Genomic DNA, 18,334 nt, shown 5'->3' on the forward strand with positions numbered 1-18,334 from the left:
AAAGTTTCTGTGATGACTGCCCTTGTTCTGTTCACCATGTAAGAACTTATTCACTATGTAAGAATTTGTTCACCATGTAAGAACTTGTTCGTTATGCTTCAGAAGACTGGAGACTGACAATTAGGCTTGGGGTGGATTAATGATTGTGCATTGAGCACTGACTCCCCTATACAGAATTTTATTGTTGTTAACAACCATTTGATCAATAAATATGAGAGATGCCCTCTCAAAACAAAAGAAATGTTCTAGTCTTACCTGACGCTAGGGATTTCCTAAAGAGAAACTTTGCATACTGGAAAGGTTCTGCTAAGATGGTTCTTGATCTTAATACTTAAAAGTGAAGTGCAGCAAATTTGATCAAGATCAGTCAACCCATTTGAAAGTTAGCAGGAAACAAACAGCTGTAAAACACTAAAAAGTCCAGTTGATTTCACTTTGTCCAATCAATGTTTTTTCATTTCCAATTCAGCAGGTAGCCTCCTTTTAAACATCCATGTAAGCCAAGAATGACTGAAAAAGTGATTGATCTTACCACATACTGTTAACTGAAAATTAACTACAGGGAGGCAGAAGACAGGATATTCAGGATATTTGCTATTTCTCTCTTTTACAGGAAAAAAGCCTCTTTATATAGATCTTATAAAAAAAACCACTCTAATTTATGTTACGAGCTTAAGTGCGTCTTTCTTTGATATTAAGTGTGTCCCATATTCCAACTAATGATTCCTTTCTTGAGTTAGAGGGATTCTGTGAGTTTCAGAAACAATAGCATAGCTGGAATAATTAATCTAACATACTTTGCTGATTTAAATGACAGTTGTTTCTGATTTAAAATACTAAACATTTGATCTTATGCTATAACAAGGAAGTCTTTATTCCTAAACTGTGCAGATAAATTTCAAATCCTGATGTTAACAAAGTAATTCCTCCCTACCCAACGTTGGTAAAATTTATTCTTTCTCTGAACAAAACATTTCCTAACATTCATTAAGTGCCAGGTATTATGTTAAGTGCTGGGATATATCCAGTTAAATTACATGAAATTGTTAATATATGATCTAAAAACAACAATCTCACAGTATTCAATCTAATGGAAATGAAAAATGCAGTTCCTTCCATTATGATTTCACAGTTTAATAAAAGAAACTTATGAGTAAACAAAATTACACATAGTGGGGCTTCTGGAAGACCTCCTTAAGGAAGTACTCAAGCTGATGCCCGAAGGCTCAGAAGGAGGACAGGTGAAGAAGGCACAGGGGAAGAAGGTCTTTTCTGGGAAGGCAGTGCCCACACAGTGTCTGCAGTCTAGGAAGCAATGGGAAAAACTGAGTCCTGACTGGTGAGAAAGGATCAAACCACAGAGCCTTTTACGCGATAAGATTTCTATTCCGGGCAACTGGGAAATGTTCAACGATCATGAGCAAGAGAATGAGGGGACAGTCTGCGTTTTAGGAAAATCACTCCAGCCGCAGTGTGTGTGTGTGTTTGGGGAGGGGTATGCAGGGAGTTGGACGGGACGGGAGGTTAGAAGAGCCCTTGGAAGTCATTGCATCACTGTAGTTAAGATGTAAGTGAACAGAGGATCCATGCAAAAGCCACGGTAGCAGGAGTGGTGAGGAGGCCCCCGCGCAAGGGAAACGGAGTCCTAGCCTGACCTCCTGGCAATGAAGCAGAGGGAGACCAGGCTGGGGACTGCCGGCTTGGGAAACGTGAGAGAGGGTACAGGGAGTACAGCCGTGCCTGGAGGCGCCGAGGGAGCTCATGGATCCGCTCTTACACCTGAGGGGACACATGTCCCTGGCAGCTGGGCGGAAGGCTTCTGAGGCCATGAGAGAAATCCGAACTGGAAATATGAACGCCGGAGTGAGCAGCATGTAGATGGAGGTGAAACTCAGGGGTGTGGAGGGCTGCCCAGGAAAAGAGTGGAGAGAACGGCCCCACCGGCTGAGGGCAGTGCTGTCAACAGCGGCGTGACCCTGAAGGGGCGGGCAGAGGGGGCAGGGCCCAGGGAGGAGGGGGAAGGGAGACTGAGGAGGAGGGCAGCCAGCAACACGGAACGGCCTGGGAAGGTCGGACAGCAAAGGCAGCCCTGGGCCTTTGGGACGGGGAGCACGTCCCCTCGGTAGACAGTGACTTTCATGAAGACTCAGCGATAGGAGCTGCAGCGCAGAGGTTTGGGCTTATGCACATATATATATATATATACACACACATATATATACCACGTATATATGTGGTATATATAAAGAGAGTATACATACACATACAAAGGGTGTATATATATAAATGGTGTGTGGTGTGTGTGTGTGTGTGTGTGTATATATATACTATGTATAGGTATGTACCTATATATGGTATATACATGTAGTATATGTTACTGGCAAATTATTATCTTGTAATCTGTTTTTGTTACACATTATGGACATGCCAACGCACGGTCTTGTGTGACATTTGCTTGCTCAGGCTCTGTGGATAGGCCGTGGTTATTTATTCCATGCGGCGGGACATTTTAACTGCCATCCTCACACAAGGCCACACCCTTATCTGCCATCCCTCTGACCCTCTCTGTACTTACTCTTTTCTAAACCTGAGCATACCTGACATCTGGAGACGTTCCTTCACCTGCCAGTTTAGAAAGGTAATTTTTCTGATTCCTCACGTCTGAAACTTCTTAAAAAGTTCTATGGACTCATTTGATACAGCTTTAGGCTGAAAATAATTTTCCCCCCGAACTCCTGGGACAGTGCTTCAGTATCTTCCAGTATCCAGTGCTGCCGATGAAAACAAAGAACCGAACAAAGCACTCATGCTTATGCATCCCCCTCGTCTGCACGTGCCTGACTTCTCCTTTCTGAAAGGTTTTAAACCTTCTCTCCAGATTGCTTGCTCCCAAATTTCAGAATTGAGGAATCCAGATGTGGTTCATTTTATTTAACTGTTCTGGTTATTCACTGGCCTCTTTCAGTTTGGAGGTTTTGAATCCTTTAATGCTGGGGATTTTGCCTTCTACTGTTTGATCCTTTCTCCCACCTGGTTTTATCTGCTCTTACCTCTAGAGGTTTGATCCTATTAATCAGACGGTGGACCCTCTCGGCTTGTTTCTCTGGGCTTCTGTTTCTCCCACATCTTCAGCCCCTTCATTTTTCTGTTGTATGTTCTGGGAGAATTCCTCATCTGTATTGTTTGATCCACCCTATGACATTTTTGGCAGCAATGTGTTTCACAGGCAAGAACCGAGTTCTCTGGTTGTAGGTCCCTATTCTTGTCATGTGGAGACAACTTCTTCATGGACTCTGAGGATAGCAAGTAGGAGTATATCGTTGTTTAATTTTGTTTTGAAGCTAGTTTTATGTTCATTTATTTTTGTCCCTCTTGCACGTTGAAGACTTTCTCCAACTTCTTATGCATCTTGGTTGGTTGTGATACCAAAAGCTGGCTTAAAAAACAGCTGATTGACAGTTCTGGATATGTGTTAACTGTATGTGGACAGTGCTAACTGACAGGCACAGGTTCTTTAGAATAATGGTCAGGGGACCTTACATTTAAGTTTCTCATGCTGGGGAAACTTTATTTTCTCTAGGTCTGTTCAACTTCTTTAGCAAAGTACCCTCCTGCCTGGGGAGTTGAAGAAAGAAGGCTCTCAAGCACTTTCACTTGCAGGTGGGGAGGATGCATGTGGTGGTGGTGGGGGGGCAGTTGGCTGTTCTACATACATGTATTCGATTATTCCTCATATTTTTAGCTTATGCCTAACTTTAGCTTCTATTGAGTGAGGGCAGTTTTCAGGTAAAAGCATTGCCTAGGTTCTGCATTAAAGGTGAATTTGGATGATAAGTCTCTCTGTATTATAGGCAGAGATTTTTTCACCACCTCTCCTGTGTATTTCATAAGTTGGCTAAAATCTCTCATCTGCTTATGACTTATCTCCTCTTTCTTTTTCCAGAGAGTAGGTTCATAAAATTTTAATGGTGGTGTTGGTTGGAGATGAGATATAATACATGTTTAACCAAATGTTTCCTTAAGTACAGGTTAATTCTGTCCATCCGTCTAGTTTATGCATTCTATGAAGGTAGGGGTTAGCGACATTTTGACAGCTGCATTCCTAGTGCCTATTGTAATATTTAATAATATCTTAGAATTCTTGCTGAAAGAGCAGATAGGACTTGTGAAAATAACATAAGGGAATTGATAAATACAGAAATAAAGCCATTGCATTTTAATCCAAGTTGATAAAAATTTAAAACATTAAGGAGAGATCCTGAGTTTCATAAAGTTAGCACAATAATCTACCTTACCTTCATTGAGAATCTATCTTAGCTACTCAGTGCTGAACAGTGAAAAGGGGGATAACTGGAGCATGCCAGAATGGCAAGCAATTTAGTTTCTTCTGGGACTAGCTGCCCTTTATAAGTTATATCTACTTTGTGTGTGTGCGTGTGTGTGTGTGTGTGTGTGCATGCACGTACATGCCTCACACACACATGAATCTGAATTATTATTACTGTCTTTCTCTGAATCCCTTAATTCACCAGGCATTAAACTTGCCTATTATGACTCTGCCAACCAGGGAGCTTGAGTGAAGCGATGCATGTAGCTGGCGAGGGATGGCTTCGTGGACACCCCCAGCTGTCGAGGCCGCCGTCTGCCTGGCTCCCAGGTATTTCTACACTGTGACCTGATTAGCAGCTCAGTTAATGCAGTCACAGCTTCCTGGGTGTTGGGCACCTAGTGGCTCCTGCCCATGCTCATTAGATCATTCATCCATTCATGGACTAACGATGAAATACCTACTATTAAAAAGCCTAAGAGTTAGGATATGTGTGTATTCACCCAAGTAAAGAGCTTTATAAAAACAGCATAGAAGGGACACACCATTTTGTAATACAAAAATTCTCTGTGAACAGAGAACACAGTCCCCACAGCACGCAGGGGCACTGGTGCACAAGCCATGGGCAGGAGGAAACAGGGAAGGAGAAATGCTGTGGCTTCCGGCTACATGATCGCTTCGGCATCGGTCCTGGGGAATGGAGACTTCCACGCATGGTTGCAATGCCGACCCCCAGAAAATGTGGCTGGCTGAGCAGGTCTGGACAGAACACATTGATTGCATGCACCAATACAGGGCTGCTAAGAGGACCCCCATGCACTGAAGCCAGAATTGGTTCTCAATCCGGCTTTCCGGGAAATGATAGTACTGGTGCACCAAACTGCAGGGAAATGGGGAAAGCAGAGCAAAGCAGTGGCCGGCACAGAAGGTTGCAAAATGTATTAAATAACAAACCTGGCCTTTTTGGTCTATGTTCTTAATAAAAAGATGGGTTATGCCGATTTCTCATTATTTCTGATGCTGGCACCCCCTCTCAATAACTGGGGTCTTGGATCACTAGAGAAAGGGGCTGAGGACCGGTCCTGCCTTGCTTGAAGATGGCCAGGATTCACTGCGGGGCTTCAGCTAGCAACGAGGCAGGGGGCGGTAGGTCAGCGCAAGCCCAGGCTGAAGGAGTGAGCCTGGCAAAGACACCTTCTACAAGATCTTGTTCCTCCCCATTATGAGACTTTGGCTAGGCTGGCAAGGGGACGGCTAGGGTGCCAAACTAAGGGGGTGCTCGTTCCCGCAACTGCACAAGGCCATCCTGCTCTTGCAAGACCCTGAGAGTGAGTGACTCCTTAAATGTTTTGTCTTTGGCTTCTCGCTTGCCTTAAATTAGCCCTGGCCCAGCTGCATTAAAATATATTTTGAGGTACCCACCCATTCCAGATTTCATTTCCCCTCTCGGATGGTGGAAACCCCATACCTCAAAGTAAGTAGTGAAGCGATTATCAAAGAGAAATGGCAGACACATGTCCGAACCTGAGACCTTCTCTCCCTAGCTAAAGATATTTGTCCTTAGATGTCTCATCTGGTGATTTTTATCTTCTTTTTTAGCTGTTGGAATCCTGGAACAAAACAGCACAGGCCTATTAGCCATTTTTGGTGGCTTATGAGAGGATAGAGAATATTCTTAAGCAAGTTGCTTTGACATGAAGTTGGCAGGGATGGTGAAAATATTGCATGCCAGAACTTAGATTCTAAAAGATCTTGACATGCTGAAATGATGGGCCAAATATAATAAGATGAAATTTATCAGGAATAAGTGTCTGTTCTTTGGTCAAAACTCCAAATAAACAAGTATAAAATGACAGGGATACAGCTGAAAGACAACTCTTCAGAAAGACTTAAAGATTTCAGTGTAAACAGTTGCAGTGGGTCAGTTCTGCAGTATGTTTAACCTAAAACTAAATGTAATATTAGACAATGTTGACAGAAGTCAGTTCTCTAAAATGAGGGAGATGGCAACTGCTCTGTTCAAATAGTTACTCTCCCTCAAGGGAAGAGGATAGGTCTTCTGTTTAAGAAACCCTATTAGCAGACCCCTTGCAAATGAAATAGACTTATTTAGGAGAGAAAATGTGATACAAGGGAAGCTCAGTTTTCTGGATAACAAACTAATGGGCATTTTCTGGGAGAAAAACCTCCCTAGGTGTAGGTTGGGGTCTAGCGATATGGTGCTAGGTTGGAGACTGAGGGGAAAGAGACTAGCGAGGAGTTTATGTTGGGGAGAAGTCTTTCAGACCCATTATTTAATAGACTGTTTTCTGTTCTGACTTATATTTTCTAAATCCCCAAATCTTCATTACAGGTCAGCTGCATACAGCAAGTTTGTGTTTGACGGAAGAGAGAATTTCCTTTGTTGGGGGGGATAGCGGACAACAGTCATAGGAAGGAAGACAGCATGAGGACCCTGAGAATGGGACTTGGGGCAGGGACCTTGAGCAAGAGGGGACAAGTGGCTTCTGAAACTAAGCACTCCCACCCCCTAATGAATTTTTAGCACTATCAGAAGGCTGCTGGATTCACTTGGCATGGGTTTTTAATTAGTTTATATTAGATGACCAAAGTAAAGGATGATTCTGAAGGCTGGACAACTTCCCACCTCCTAACCTTGGGGCTATCAAATTGTATTTGCACACTTGGGGGCTTTCCTGGCGGGCTGCATGTTTTTGTCACGAGGCTGTGTTTTTCTCACTTGCATCTAATGCACAGTGCCTTGGATACTGAAATAAATATCTGTTGAGTGAATTAGTGAGATTACTACCTTTGATATGGCAGGGAGGATACCATGTAAACAGATTATTAAGGTAGAGTCTGTCCTCAAGGAGCCTGTAGTCTTACAGGGTGGTCCTTCATCCAAGGAATTATTTATTGGGGTGTTTTTCCCCAATAAGAGTTAGGAATATGTAAAGAAAAACACAGACAAGGTCTGTGCTCTCATGGAGTTTACCTCCTGCTTGACTGTCTTTGAACTGGGACATTGGTTATTTTCTGCCTTTGGGCTCAAACCTGAACACCAGCACTTTTTGGGCCTTCAGACTAGAACTGCACCATCGGCTTCCTGGGTCTCTGACTAGCTGACTGCAGATCTTGAGATTTGTCAGCCTCCAAACTCATGTGAACCAAATACTTATAATAAATAAGACACACACACACGTGCACGCACACGCACACACACACACCTCAGTGGTTCTGTTTCTCTGGAGAACCCTACTCCACACTCATTTACCACCATAACTATTTCAGTGTTCTCTCAACACGTTGTTAAACACAAATTCATACCAATATCTCCAGTTCTGAAGCAAAACCACAGAGTTCATCCTGGTTTTCTCCCTTTCCGTGTTTGCACGCCTCTTCCTGCTCTAGCCTGGTGTAGCTGGCCCCCTGGGGACCTGGCCCTGCCATCCCCACTGCACTTCCGCATGTGATCTACCCCCCAGCCCGCGCGTAACCACTCACCAGTCGCTGTTGTCTCTCCCTCACTGAGCCCCCCTTGCTCTGCTCTGGCTCCGAAACCGCTGGCCAGGCTGTCGTCACTGCTGGCCCTGAGCTGGCCCTTCCGCATCCCGCTGGAGGCGCGGGGCGCCGCGTCACTCACATCACATCTGCTCATCCTCCACTTAGGTGCGGGCCCCTGCACTGGACGGCTGTTCTGCAGCTCCCTCCCTCCCCTTCCCCACCACGTGGACACCCTGTGCGCCCTGCTTGATCTCCCACACCCTGGGTAGGGCTGCCCTCCTGGGCAGAAAAAAATAATCACCACCTTTAGCTGTTTTTCTCAGTCCACCAGATAATATGGAAAATTTCTAAGAAATAGTTTTGACATTTTATGGTGTAAACAATTCTCCAATTCTTCAAAAACATTTAGAAAAACACCTGTATGAATATGGAAATCACATAGCCTTCCTCCTCTGTACACCGGCCTGGAGTCTTCAGTATTAGTATCACTGTCGACTGTACTAAGGAAACGCAGGGCCTTGGAACATCAAGAGGACTTGGTACACATGCGGGTATTATATTCAAGAATGGCATTCTATGCCCCACTTATGAAAGCTGTATATTCAAATTTAGGATTCATGGCAGCTGTGTTACTATACTTAGCAGGACGATAGGGATAGAAAATTTAATTTTGACAGATTTCTCAATACAGCTTAAATCTTGCTTTGAAATATAAATTATTTAAAAACAAAACACTTATTTACATAAGTGTGCTTCACAAAGTCTCAATTTAAAATATTTAGAACTTTAGTGATGGAGACATATATCAGGATGAATATCCCCATTTCTGGTGTAGTACTTGTGACAGACTTCTTTTTTTAAGAGAAATTTGTTTCTATAATGAGACACTGGGAAAGTCTCTTTATCTTTCTAAATTTTTTGCTGTTTCATTTAGAAAAACAATGAATGCTTTCTCTTTTACCAGGTACTGAAATGCTGACATATGAAGTACAATATTTATTACTTTTCATGAAGCAACATAAAAGTTGGCAGACATATGCTTCTTAAGATTAAAGAAGAAACATTATGACTGCCCTTGCCAAACACCATGGTGACAGGAGAACTATATGTGACTTACTCACAGTAATAGAGTTTTCTAGAAATAGAGAAGAAAGTAATATCCTGGAGTGGTTCTTCATATATATGTTGAATTGATTCCTGTCACTAGCTACACCTCAAGAAAACTATCCCATAGTTGTATTTTATACTAAACTATTTTATTAAAAAACAAAGAATGAAAGCATGCTTAGTAGACACGGAGCGCCAGCAGAGAGCTTGAACTCTTTCACAACAGGAAACAGGGATTCTATGTTCAGACCCGCTGGAAATGGGAGCCGACCAGCCCAGTGACTGCGTATCCTGCATCAGGTCACGCAGTCTGCTTCCGGTGACTTCCATGCATGTGAAACATGTTCAAAAGATTCTCATGCCAAGCTGTTTGTTGTCATTAAAATGTAGTGGGGACACTGGCACTGAGGATCACATATTTAGGGAATCACTGAGTTTTGCATGGCCCTAAAAATTAAAGAAATTGCTTATTTACTTTTTTACCTACAGTCTTAATTATTTACATGAGCTGTGTGAAAGATAACCTGAATAAATCAAATATGCTAAAATTACTAAAGCAGTGTTTTCCAAAATGAGTCAAATAAATGTAGTGGTTTACAGCCAACAATTAAAAATGGAATAGTTATAGAAAACATATTAAAAGACACCATATATAGTAAAGGTAAGTATTATTTTTGTAAAAATTTCACTTCCATTATTATACATGATTGGATGATGGGAGATTTGTGACATAAAGTACATTTCTACTGTTGGTGAAAAGGCATTTTACTCATGGATGAAAAGGCAAAAAATACTTGGAAGAGAATCTGTTCCGGGACTTCCATAGTGAGTTTTTTACATTTACCCCTTCATTCTCTCTCTCACGCTGTAATTCCGTCTCCTAAGTGTGTACGTATGCATTTCTTCCAAACTTGCTACAACACCTAGCACATAAGAGGACGCAATCATTTTTATATAATAATTACCAGTAGTAGTTCAACAAAGTGTTTCTTGGCCACCTGTCATATCTCATGCACTGTGACAGCCCCTGGGGGATAAAAGATGTGTGGGAGGGTTGGGCTGAGCAGGAGAGAGTGACACACACGAATGGTCAGACCAGCTGTGATCCGAGTGTCCCTGCAGGTAGGTGAACCCTGTAGGAAGGCACACACGGGCCTCATGCTGAGGCCCCGAGGCAGACACTAATGCTGGGACTGAATCTTGAAGGGACGAAGGCAGAAAGAATAGCAAAGGCATAGCCATGAACGGGTCATACGCCTGCAGAACCCTGAGGTTTCGGTCCCCGGTGGCCATCCTCTTTCTGGCCCAACACTCCAGTGTTCGTCTCACTTTGTTCATTCTCTTTGCTTTGGCTCAGATGGGCCTCTGTCCGCAGCTTGGGCTGGGCCCAGGGGCCGAGGCACCCCGGAGTCTGGTATCCTCTGGGCCCCAGTAGCAGCTTGAGGGATGGTCGTGTGATGCAGTCACACCCAATGCAATGTAATGAAACGTGGCACTGGGAACGCCGAGATGCCAGCAGATCCCCTCTCCGTGAGCCCTGAGGTCGGAAAGATGCGACGCTCGCAGGTGTCCTGGCTTCAGGAAGAACCATGGGAGGCGCCAACCTGCAGGGGGGGGTCTCAGCGACACCTACCAACCTGGGCGCCCAGGCACACTGCAGCCACACCTGCTCCCCCGGCCTCCTGGGTTATATGAACCACTGAATTCTTTTCTGCATTTTTTGATACTTTCTTGACTGGTTTTTCTCCTTTTTGGTCAATTGTCATTCAGAGTGCTAATCCCGGTGCTTTCAAGAGCTTCTAGAAGGGACTGAATTTATACCATGAAAACAAGAAGGATTCACAGATTCAGTAAACCTCTGATACTTGTAAGGTGGTCCTTAGATCTTTCACAACCTCGATTTGGAGGATTTCTACAACTTTAGGCATAGCTTCTTTGAGGGGTTGTTTTTCCAAGAAACAAAATTTTTATCACTTCATGAGAGTTATTGTACTTTGTAACATAAATCAATTTTAATTAGAGAAACCTTTATCCCAGGGCATTCACCCGGGCCTAAATGACTTGTTTCTAGATATTAGCCTTGAGGATGGCACACTTCAACATTATATTTAGATAAATTCTAAATTGCAATGGCATGAATCTTCATGGTTGTGTAAAAGTAGTCAAAATTAGAACTTAAATACCTCAGATGCCAAAAAAAAGTAGGAATGGTCTTATAGTGGTCCATGCTGGCTTGTTTATGCTCTTTTAGAAAATGAAAGTAAAGCATTGCAATTCTGGGTGTCTCATGCCTAATCAAATCTATGATGAGCAAGTTTGTGATATATTCTTAAAGTATGGGCAAAGTTTGAACACGTAAGACGTGCCTTCTCAATTCTGGAGAGAAAATGAATTTAATCCAGTAGATGAAAGACTTTAAAGTTACCTCTATGTAGTTATCTGGTAGCTATGGAGTATTTTTTTTGCAGTGTGGAAGCAACATGGAAGTGTTAGAGGGGAGAGATGAGCTTTCACTGGCTTCTCAAAATGAGAAACAATTACGATCTGGGAACTGCCTGCTCTAGAGGAAATTGTGTCTTCTTTCTGAACAGGTGATCTCTGGAGTGGTTATGACAAAGATTTAGGTCCAGTCTTTTACAGGAGTCTGACCTTGTAAGGTGTCCCCTGTTGATCAGTAGATAGGGCTTGCCAGGGACTGCCCACACTCCCCAAAAGGCCCCACTCACTCTCCAAACAGGGAATGGCAGACCCTAACTCTTACTAGCCAGGGCTTTGCATGGCAATATTTTATTTTCCTACGGGAAGAGAAAGCTTTTTACTGAAAAGGAAAAAGCAAGAAATAACCATGTAACGGATTTCAGTGTTCTCAGATGGCTGTCCCCCTGTATGCTTGCTACAGTATCTATATTTTCACATCTGTAAACACAGCAGACACAAAGGACAAACTGTCCTCCACATGGTCTCTAGGGCATCAACTCACACCAAAGGACTGTCCCGTTCAGCCAGGCCCTCAGGACCTCTTTCAGGAGTTAGTTCTCATTCCACCTTTCCCCAGGGCCAAGGCACTGTTTACACCAATGTCCTCAAGCACCCACTTATTGAGCGACTTGTGGGGGAAAAGCAAACAAGAGTACGTAGTCCTCAGATCATCTCATTAAGAATTTTTCTTAAGTTTATCATTTTCCTTGGTATATTTCCTTGGTATATTTGTTTTATTTCTTCCTACGTTCTTAAGCCTCATGTAGGACATTAGATGCGATGGTTTTATAAATTAAACAAAAAAATCTGTGATCAACACATGTTTTATTCCGTCAAGCTCTCATCTCATCTCATCTCAAAATGGATAAATAAATTCCAGAGTATAAACATTTAGACATCAATATTTTCATTATTAGCAGTAATGAAAATACTGTCATTTCTATTTTGTTTTGTATATGAAAACACTGTCAGAAGCCAGTTTAGTGATTTTCCATAACAGTTCTCTGAGGTGTGTTAGCAAGAGAAATCCTTATGCTGAATCTTAGCCATACGAGGAATCATTCTTGTTATTTTTATTTTCTTTGAAGAGTTCAATTAGTACACTGAGTTGTAAGGAGCGGGTGTCCTTTTTTGCTATTTTAAAAAGATCAATCTCACTCAAGGAAATTTTGCTCGAATGAAGAGAAAATAAATGCATCCACATGTATATTTAGGGCTGCTGATAATTACTTTCTGGTTGGAAGAAACTGTGTTTTTAAGTGACAAAATTGAATGGGAAAAATGAAAAAAAAAACGAACCTCTATTTTTCAAAACCTGGACAGTAAATAAGAAAAGATACTATTCAATTTTTGCTTCATCTTATTTTCTGATTCATATTTAATCAACTCAGCTTTTTGATCCTCTTCCTATTAAGTATTTAGTGATTTATAATGTTTACAAAGATGAAACTAAAAGGGACCCTATGTTCTTTTTGCAATGTGAGAAATCTTGTTGAATAATGGTGTTCTCTAATTTATCTGTTTACAAATAAGATGTTCAAGTACAAATGTTAAGTATTCTGTTGAATAATTTAAAATGCTGTCTCAGATAGAGCTAGAAGATACATCTGTAGAGATTTTTCTTTTCTAAATATGCTTCCATCCTTCTGGCAGTGTGGACTTTTGTAGAGTATATCTCAATGTTTTTAAATCTCAAAAACACTTAGTATCAATGATTCCTTCTCACCTCCATGATAGCTGAAATCTATATATCCATTGATTAAGAGGATTATAAAAGCTACATAGGATTAACCTGTGATGTTACTCGTGATTTGTCCTTTATAACAACATAATTCAAACCCACGTGAACAGTCGCGGTGCCAGGCATGCGAGGTGCGCTGCGCCTTTCCCTAGGCTGCTGACAGTGGTCCTCGTGCACATGGAGTCGCGGTCACGAGGAGTAGCTCTCAGCGCCGTTCAGAACGGGACCAACTACGAACAGGGGCAGTCAGGCAGCTCTTTTTGAGGGCGTTTGGAATGACTTCCAAGAGGTTCCACAATGGAAAAAAGCATATACTCATAAAACAAATATGAGCTCTGTCTTGTCTTTTATATTTCTGTGACAGATTCCTTGGGATATTAATTACCTAAAAATTCAGAGCTATTTTCCCTTTCGCACAGTTACTGCCATGGAGTGTCATCAAGAGCACAAGCAAAGAGCTGTTCCTGGAACCGATAAGGACCTAAAGGGAGCAGATGGAAGCGGTGGGGGAGGTGGGTGATGAGGCTGGGCAAGGACAGGGAGGCCAGTTCAATACAGGCTCTTTATTTGGTTCTGCTGGTTTGTAAGCTTACATTCCTGCTACAGCGTTCACAGGAGGCTGGGCATCTTCAGGGGGCAGAAATAACATCAACACCTACATACTAATAGAAAAGAAACAAGACCTGCCCATCTTTATAAATAATTTTTCTAAGAACAGAATGATCTCCTGGAGTCTTATCCACTGCTAAGCTTATTTTCTTCTAGTTCTTAGGAATGGACAGTTTCTCCTTATTTCAGTAGTCCAACTCAGTAACTCTCTGCTCTGCTGGAGGGCCTTACTAATATCGTGGTTAAAGCCATGTAAGGCTAACTGGGAAAAATTTTCCTTTACTATGCTTAAAGGACAGCCAGGGAGCCAGATTTTATGATTCAACAGGATTAGGACTCCTTTCATGCTTCAGAATGTTGAATATTTATAATGGATTAAATTTTTTTTGACCTATCAGTAAAACCAAACTGGCTTAGTGGAGCTGCATGAGGATTCCCTAACATTCCACAGTCCCTCTCCTACACATAAATGCTAGAGAAACCATTTGTGTATGTATCAGAAAAGAAATAAATGTATGTTCATAGTTTTTAAAGTAAAAACTGAAAAGAAGACCAAATAACACAAAAACAGGAATAGCCTACGGATCCACTAACAGTAGAATGGATAAATAAATTATGGTATATTGAATACCATGGAATACTATTAATCAGTGACAAAGGAAAAACTGACAGGTACATACTTGACATGATGAATCTTAAAGGAATAATGGGAATGAAAAGAGCAAGTCAGCAGAATGCTTATAGTATGATTATTCCCTTTATACAGAGCTCAGAAACAGGCAAAACTGAACATGACATCACTGGTATACACACAGATGACACAACTATACAGAAAAGCAAAGGAATGACTAACACAGAAAGCAGGTCAGCGTTAAGTCAGGAGGATGGTTGTGGTGTGTGATCGGAAAGAGGCACAGGGAAATTCTGAGGTGCTCCTCGTGTCCTCTTTTTGAATGATGTGTACACATCACACATATGTGAACAATACTCCATGGATATACCTCGCAATTGTTATAAAGAATGTATAAGAGTACAGCTTGTGATTTCTAATACCAACCAACAACTCTGATGGCCAGAAGAGCCAGAGACTTTCCCCCTTCCTGTTCAGATTTGTATATATGGGGAAAAACTTCTATGAGTTTGATGTAAGTTCTGCTGTTTTCACTCTGCTTTTTAAGAAGCAATCATCTTGAAAGGTCCTTCTTCTAGAAGCCATTATACTCTCAAATATGAATTCCCAGGAAGGGAATGTGCCCAGGAGGACAATGTGTACAGTGTGAGCCAGGAATTGTATCATTATTTATTCCATAGACAGTGAAACCAGTGGGACTTCCCAAATCAAACCTTGGCACGGCGCTCAAGTTAAGAGATGCAGACCAAGTATCGTTTTGTTTTTGTTCCGTTTAATGCGCACTGAAGTCAGGTGGGAGAGGTCTGGGAAGCTTGATCCTTGTGCATTTGAGGATTGCCTCAGGCCACAGAAATTCATAGTCCGTGGAAAAGAGGAAGGAAGCCTTAAGATATTTTCCTTCCACCTCCTAATTTTACAGAGGAGAAAACCAAGGCCAAGAGAAATGGAATTAGTTGTAGGAGTTACTCTGTGAGTTAGCAGAAGGCCTGCCTAGAGCCCGGCTCTTCTTTAAATCTAGTGCCCGGTATTACAATACAGTGATTAAGCACGGGCCTTAGAGTTAAGTAAGAAAGCTGTGTCCTTATAAAGCATAATACTGTATTAAAGTGGAGGAATTTCGTAGCTCACGTGGTGTAGAGGAGGGGGAGCTGCTGGCTTGGGCACCGACTCTTTGAACTCTTTCTCCTGGGACCTAGATGGTTCGTTCAGGACTCTCCTCCCTTTTCCCTCCATCTCCCTCAGCTTCTCTTGGGAAGCTTGCTTCATTATCTCTGGCTTTTCTATACACAGGGACCACCTAAGTCGCATCCTTAGAGCATTTGGCCCAAGAGGAAAGAACAGACTTCTTTCTCACCAGATTCACACATAAAAGCCTCAGGAGAGGGTTCTGATTGGCTCTGATTGGGTCACATGGCCAAAGTTTGAACCAATAACAGAAGCCAAGAGAATAGGGTTTATGATTTAAGTAGATGCAACATGAATGGGCAGAAAATACCCAGATGACCAGCCATGTCTGAGGGAAATAATTTGAGTGGGACGAGTAGTTTTCTGAAGAAATTGAAGGAGAGCATATTTTAATGTGAGAGTGGCAGCTGGGACTGGAAAAACACAAAACTGAACAAACTATCCCTATGTTTTAAGTCTACATTCAAAGAACTTAACACTGAGCAAGAGCAACACAATGTTACAGATGTCATGGTAACTATGCATTAAAAATGCAATGCATATGAGGATAAGGCATCCGCTGCTTTTTCTAGCAATAGAGGAAATGTTAGTAAAATCTAATGTGGGTCTTAAAAGATGAGTATGACTTTGTCCCAGCGAAGCTGGAGGAGGAGGGAGCGATATTCCAGATGAAGGCACAAAGATGAACTTACCTTGCCTTAAGAATAGCTGCTTAGCAGGCAAATCTACAGACAGAAAGTAGATTAGTGGCTGCCAAGGGAAGTGCCAGCCAATGGGTGCAAGATTTCTTCTTGGGATGTTGAAATTGTTCCAGAATTATATACATATTTTGTGGTATTTCTATATCAAAATATATTGTTTCATTTTTGTGCCTAGTAAATAGAAAAAAAAAGAGCTTAAAGCTACTGTTACAAAATGCAAAGTTAGGAACTATCAGGAAAATGAAAAATAATATATACAGCTTTCAAAATAGTAGGAAGACCACAACAAAGGAACACAAGAAAAGTCATATATCCAGAAGACAAAGATTACAATATTTTGCAGAAGCAAAACCAAAAACCAAACCCATAGCTTAGAACCAAATGATAGGAGGAAATTTCAGTATTTGTTTTAAGAAAAATGTAAATGAGTTAAATATCCCTCATAAGGAAACAAAGAAACAACTCACACTAAGTCAAAAACAGTATCCACTGACAGGGTAAGCATGTGACATATACAAAAAGTGATACAAAAATAAGCATAAGGATAGTAGGCAAATAAAGAGTAAGCAAGAAAGCCACAGTTAATATCAGACAAAGTAACATCGGATGAAAAGTAACCATGGGATTGAAGTGACTGTGTTACCTTGGCAAAGAGTCCAAATCATTATGCAGATGTAATTTTGATAAACATTAATGAACTGAATACATCACACTGAGATACTTAAAGAAAAAAAGCAATAAAATAATAAAAGGAAACATAAAAATATAAAACTGGAGAAATATTTAACATATTTCCCTTAATCTTTGACTAATTAATGTGGCACAAAATAAGCATTTAAGACATAAGATCCGAATAGTACAAATGCTAATAAAGTAGACTTGAAAGGTCTATACTGAACTTTTACCAAACAGGAATGTATCTTATTTTCCAGTGTCTTCAGAATATTTAAAAATTCTTAGTTCAGAAAAAAATCTCAGTAAATACCAAAGCAGAAAATGTACAGGCCACATTTTTAGCACAATGAAATGAAAATAGAATTTTTTTTTAAAGATTTAACTATGATAAAAAATTGCCTGGAATTCTTCTAAACAAATCTTGGATTGTGAGAAAATGACAACAACAAAGACTTTTTAGAACTCACCAAAGAAAATATTGTAGACAAAAACATGTAACATGTAGCAAAGATACAGTCAGGAGAAAATATATCATTTAAATTTTTTCATTATTAGGTTAAGTTAAAAGAATATAAATAAATGAACTAAGCATTCAAAAAACTATTTTTATGAAAGCAGAAATAAAAATTAAGGAACAGAACGGTAGATTTGATTAATAAACTTTGAAGATCTTGAAAGGATGATAAAATTAACCAACTTGCTTGCACCAGAAATCAAAGAAAAGAAAACTATATGATCATTAAGAATGAAAAGTATTAGTCAACTACAGATTTAGAGCAGATAAAAGTTTTAGGAACAGTAAAGTTCTGGCTGATAAATGAAAAGAAATTGGTAAAATGGATAACTTTCCTCGGAAAATTGGCTTTCACAGAAGAAACACAGACTAGCAAACCAAAAAGAAATGAAGGAAGAAAAATCTGGTCAACAACTCTGTTCCTCGAACATTTGGGCTCAAACAATTGTGTAGATGGGGTTGTAATTTCAAGAAAAATGTCCCTACAACATTTCATCAGTTGCCAAGCTTAGAAATGTAAGGAAAATTCCCTTTTCCTTTTATCAAGGTATTGTATACTTGATGTCAAAATGTGGTAAAAGCAGCTTAATTTAAAAAATGGAATGAGAGGATATTCTCATTTATAAACATCGTTACAGAACTCATCATTTAAAAAGTAAATTATATCAGGATTGACTTACCCATTATGCCTAGGGACCTTCCATCAAACTTGTAAAAGCCCATGAAAATATTTTCATTTCTTTTAAAATCAGAAGGAAAAATGAACTTTTAAGTCAAATAAAATTTTTCAATATATAAAATTAACATATTTATCTTTATACAACACAGTTATAATTTTTACATATATTTGTAATGTATATAT

The 18,334-nt window shown here is 40.7% G+C and overlaps 3 long non-coding RNA genes across 4 annotated transcripts in view; 2 read left to right on the forward strand and 1 right to left on the reverse strand.

Annotated features, from left to right (window-relative positions):
- LOC140846893 (uncharacterized) overlaps window positions 1–18,334 on the forward strand; it is a 34,827-nt gene that overhangs the window by 16,200 nt on the left and 293 nt on the right. The gene's annotated exons all lie outside the window — the stretch shown is intronic.
- LOC140846895 (uncharacterized) overlaps window positions 1–18,334 on the reverse strand; it is an 80,184-nt gene that overhangs the window by 13,831 nt on the left and 48,019 nt on the right. The window lies entirely within an intron of this gene.
- LOC140846896 (uncharacterized) lies at window positions 2,623–7,057 on the forward strand. 2 transcript variants are annotated; one of them, XR_012126397.1, is made up of 4 exons: window positions 2,623–2,638; window positions 3,581–3,660; window positions 4,533–4,657; window positions 6,681–7,057. It is a non-coding gene; the product is annotated as an uncharacterized lncRNA (long non-coding RNA). The 2 variants fall into 2 exon arrangements; XR_012126398.1 differs by lacking the exon at window positions 6,681–7,057 and adding an exon at window positions 4,905–5,089.

This window comes from Manis javanica, chromosome 16 (genome assembly GCF_040802235.1).
Source record: "Manis javanica isolate MJ-LG chromosome 16, MJ_LKY, whole genome shotgun sequence".
Lineage (NCBI taxonomy): Eukaryota > Metazoa > Chordata > Mammalia > Pholidota > Manidae > Manis > Manis javanica.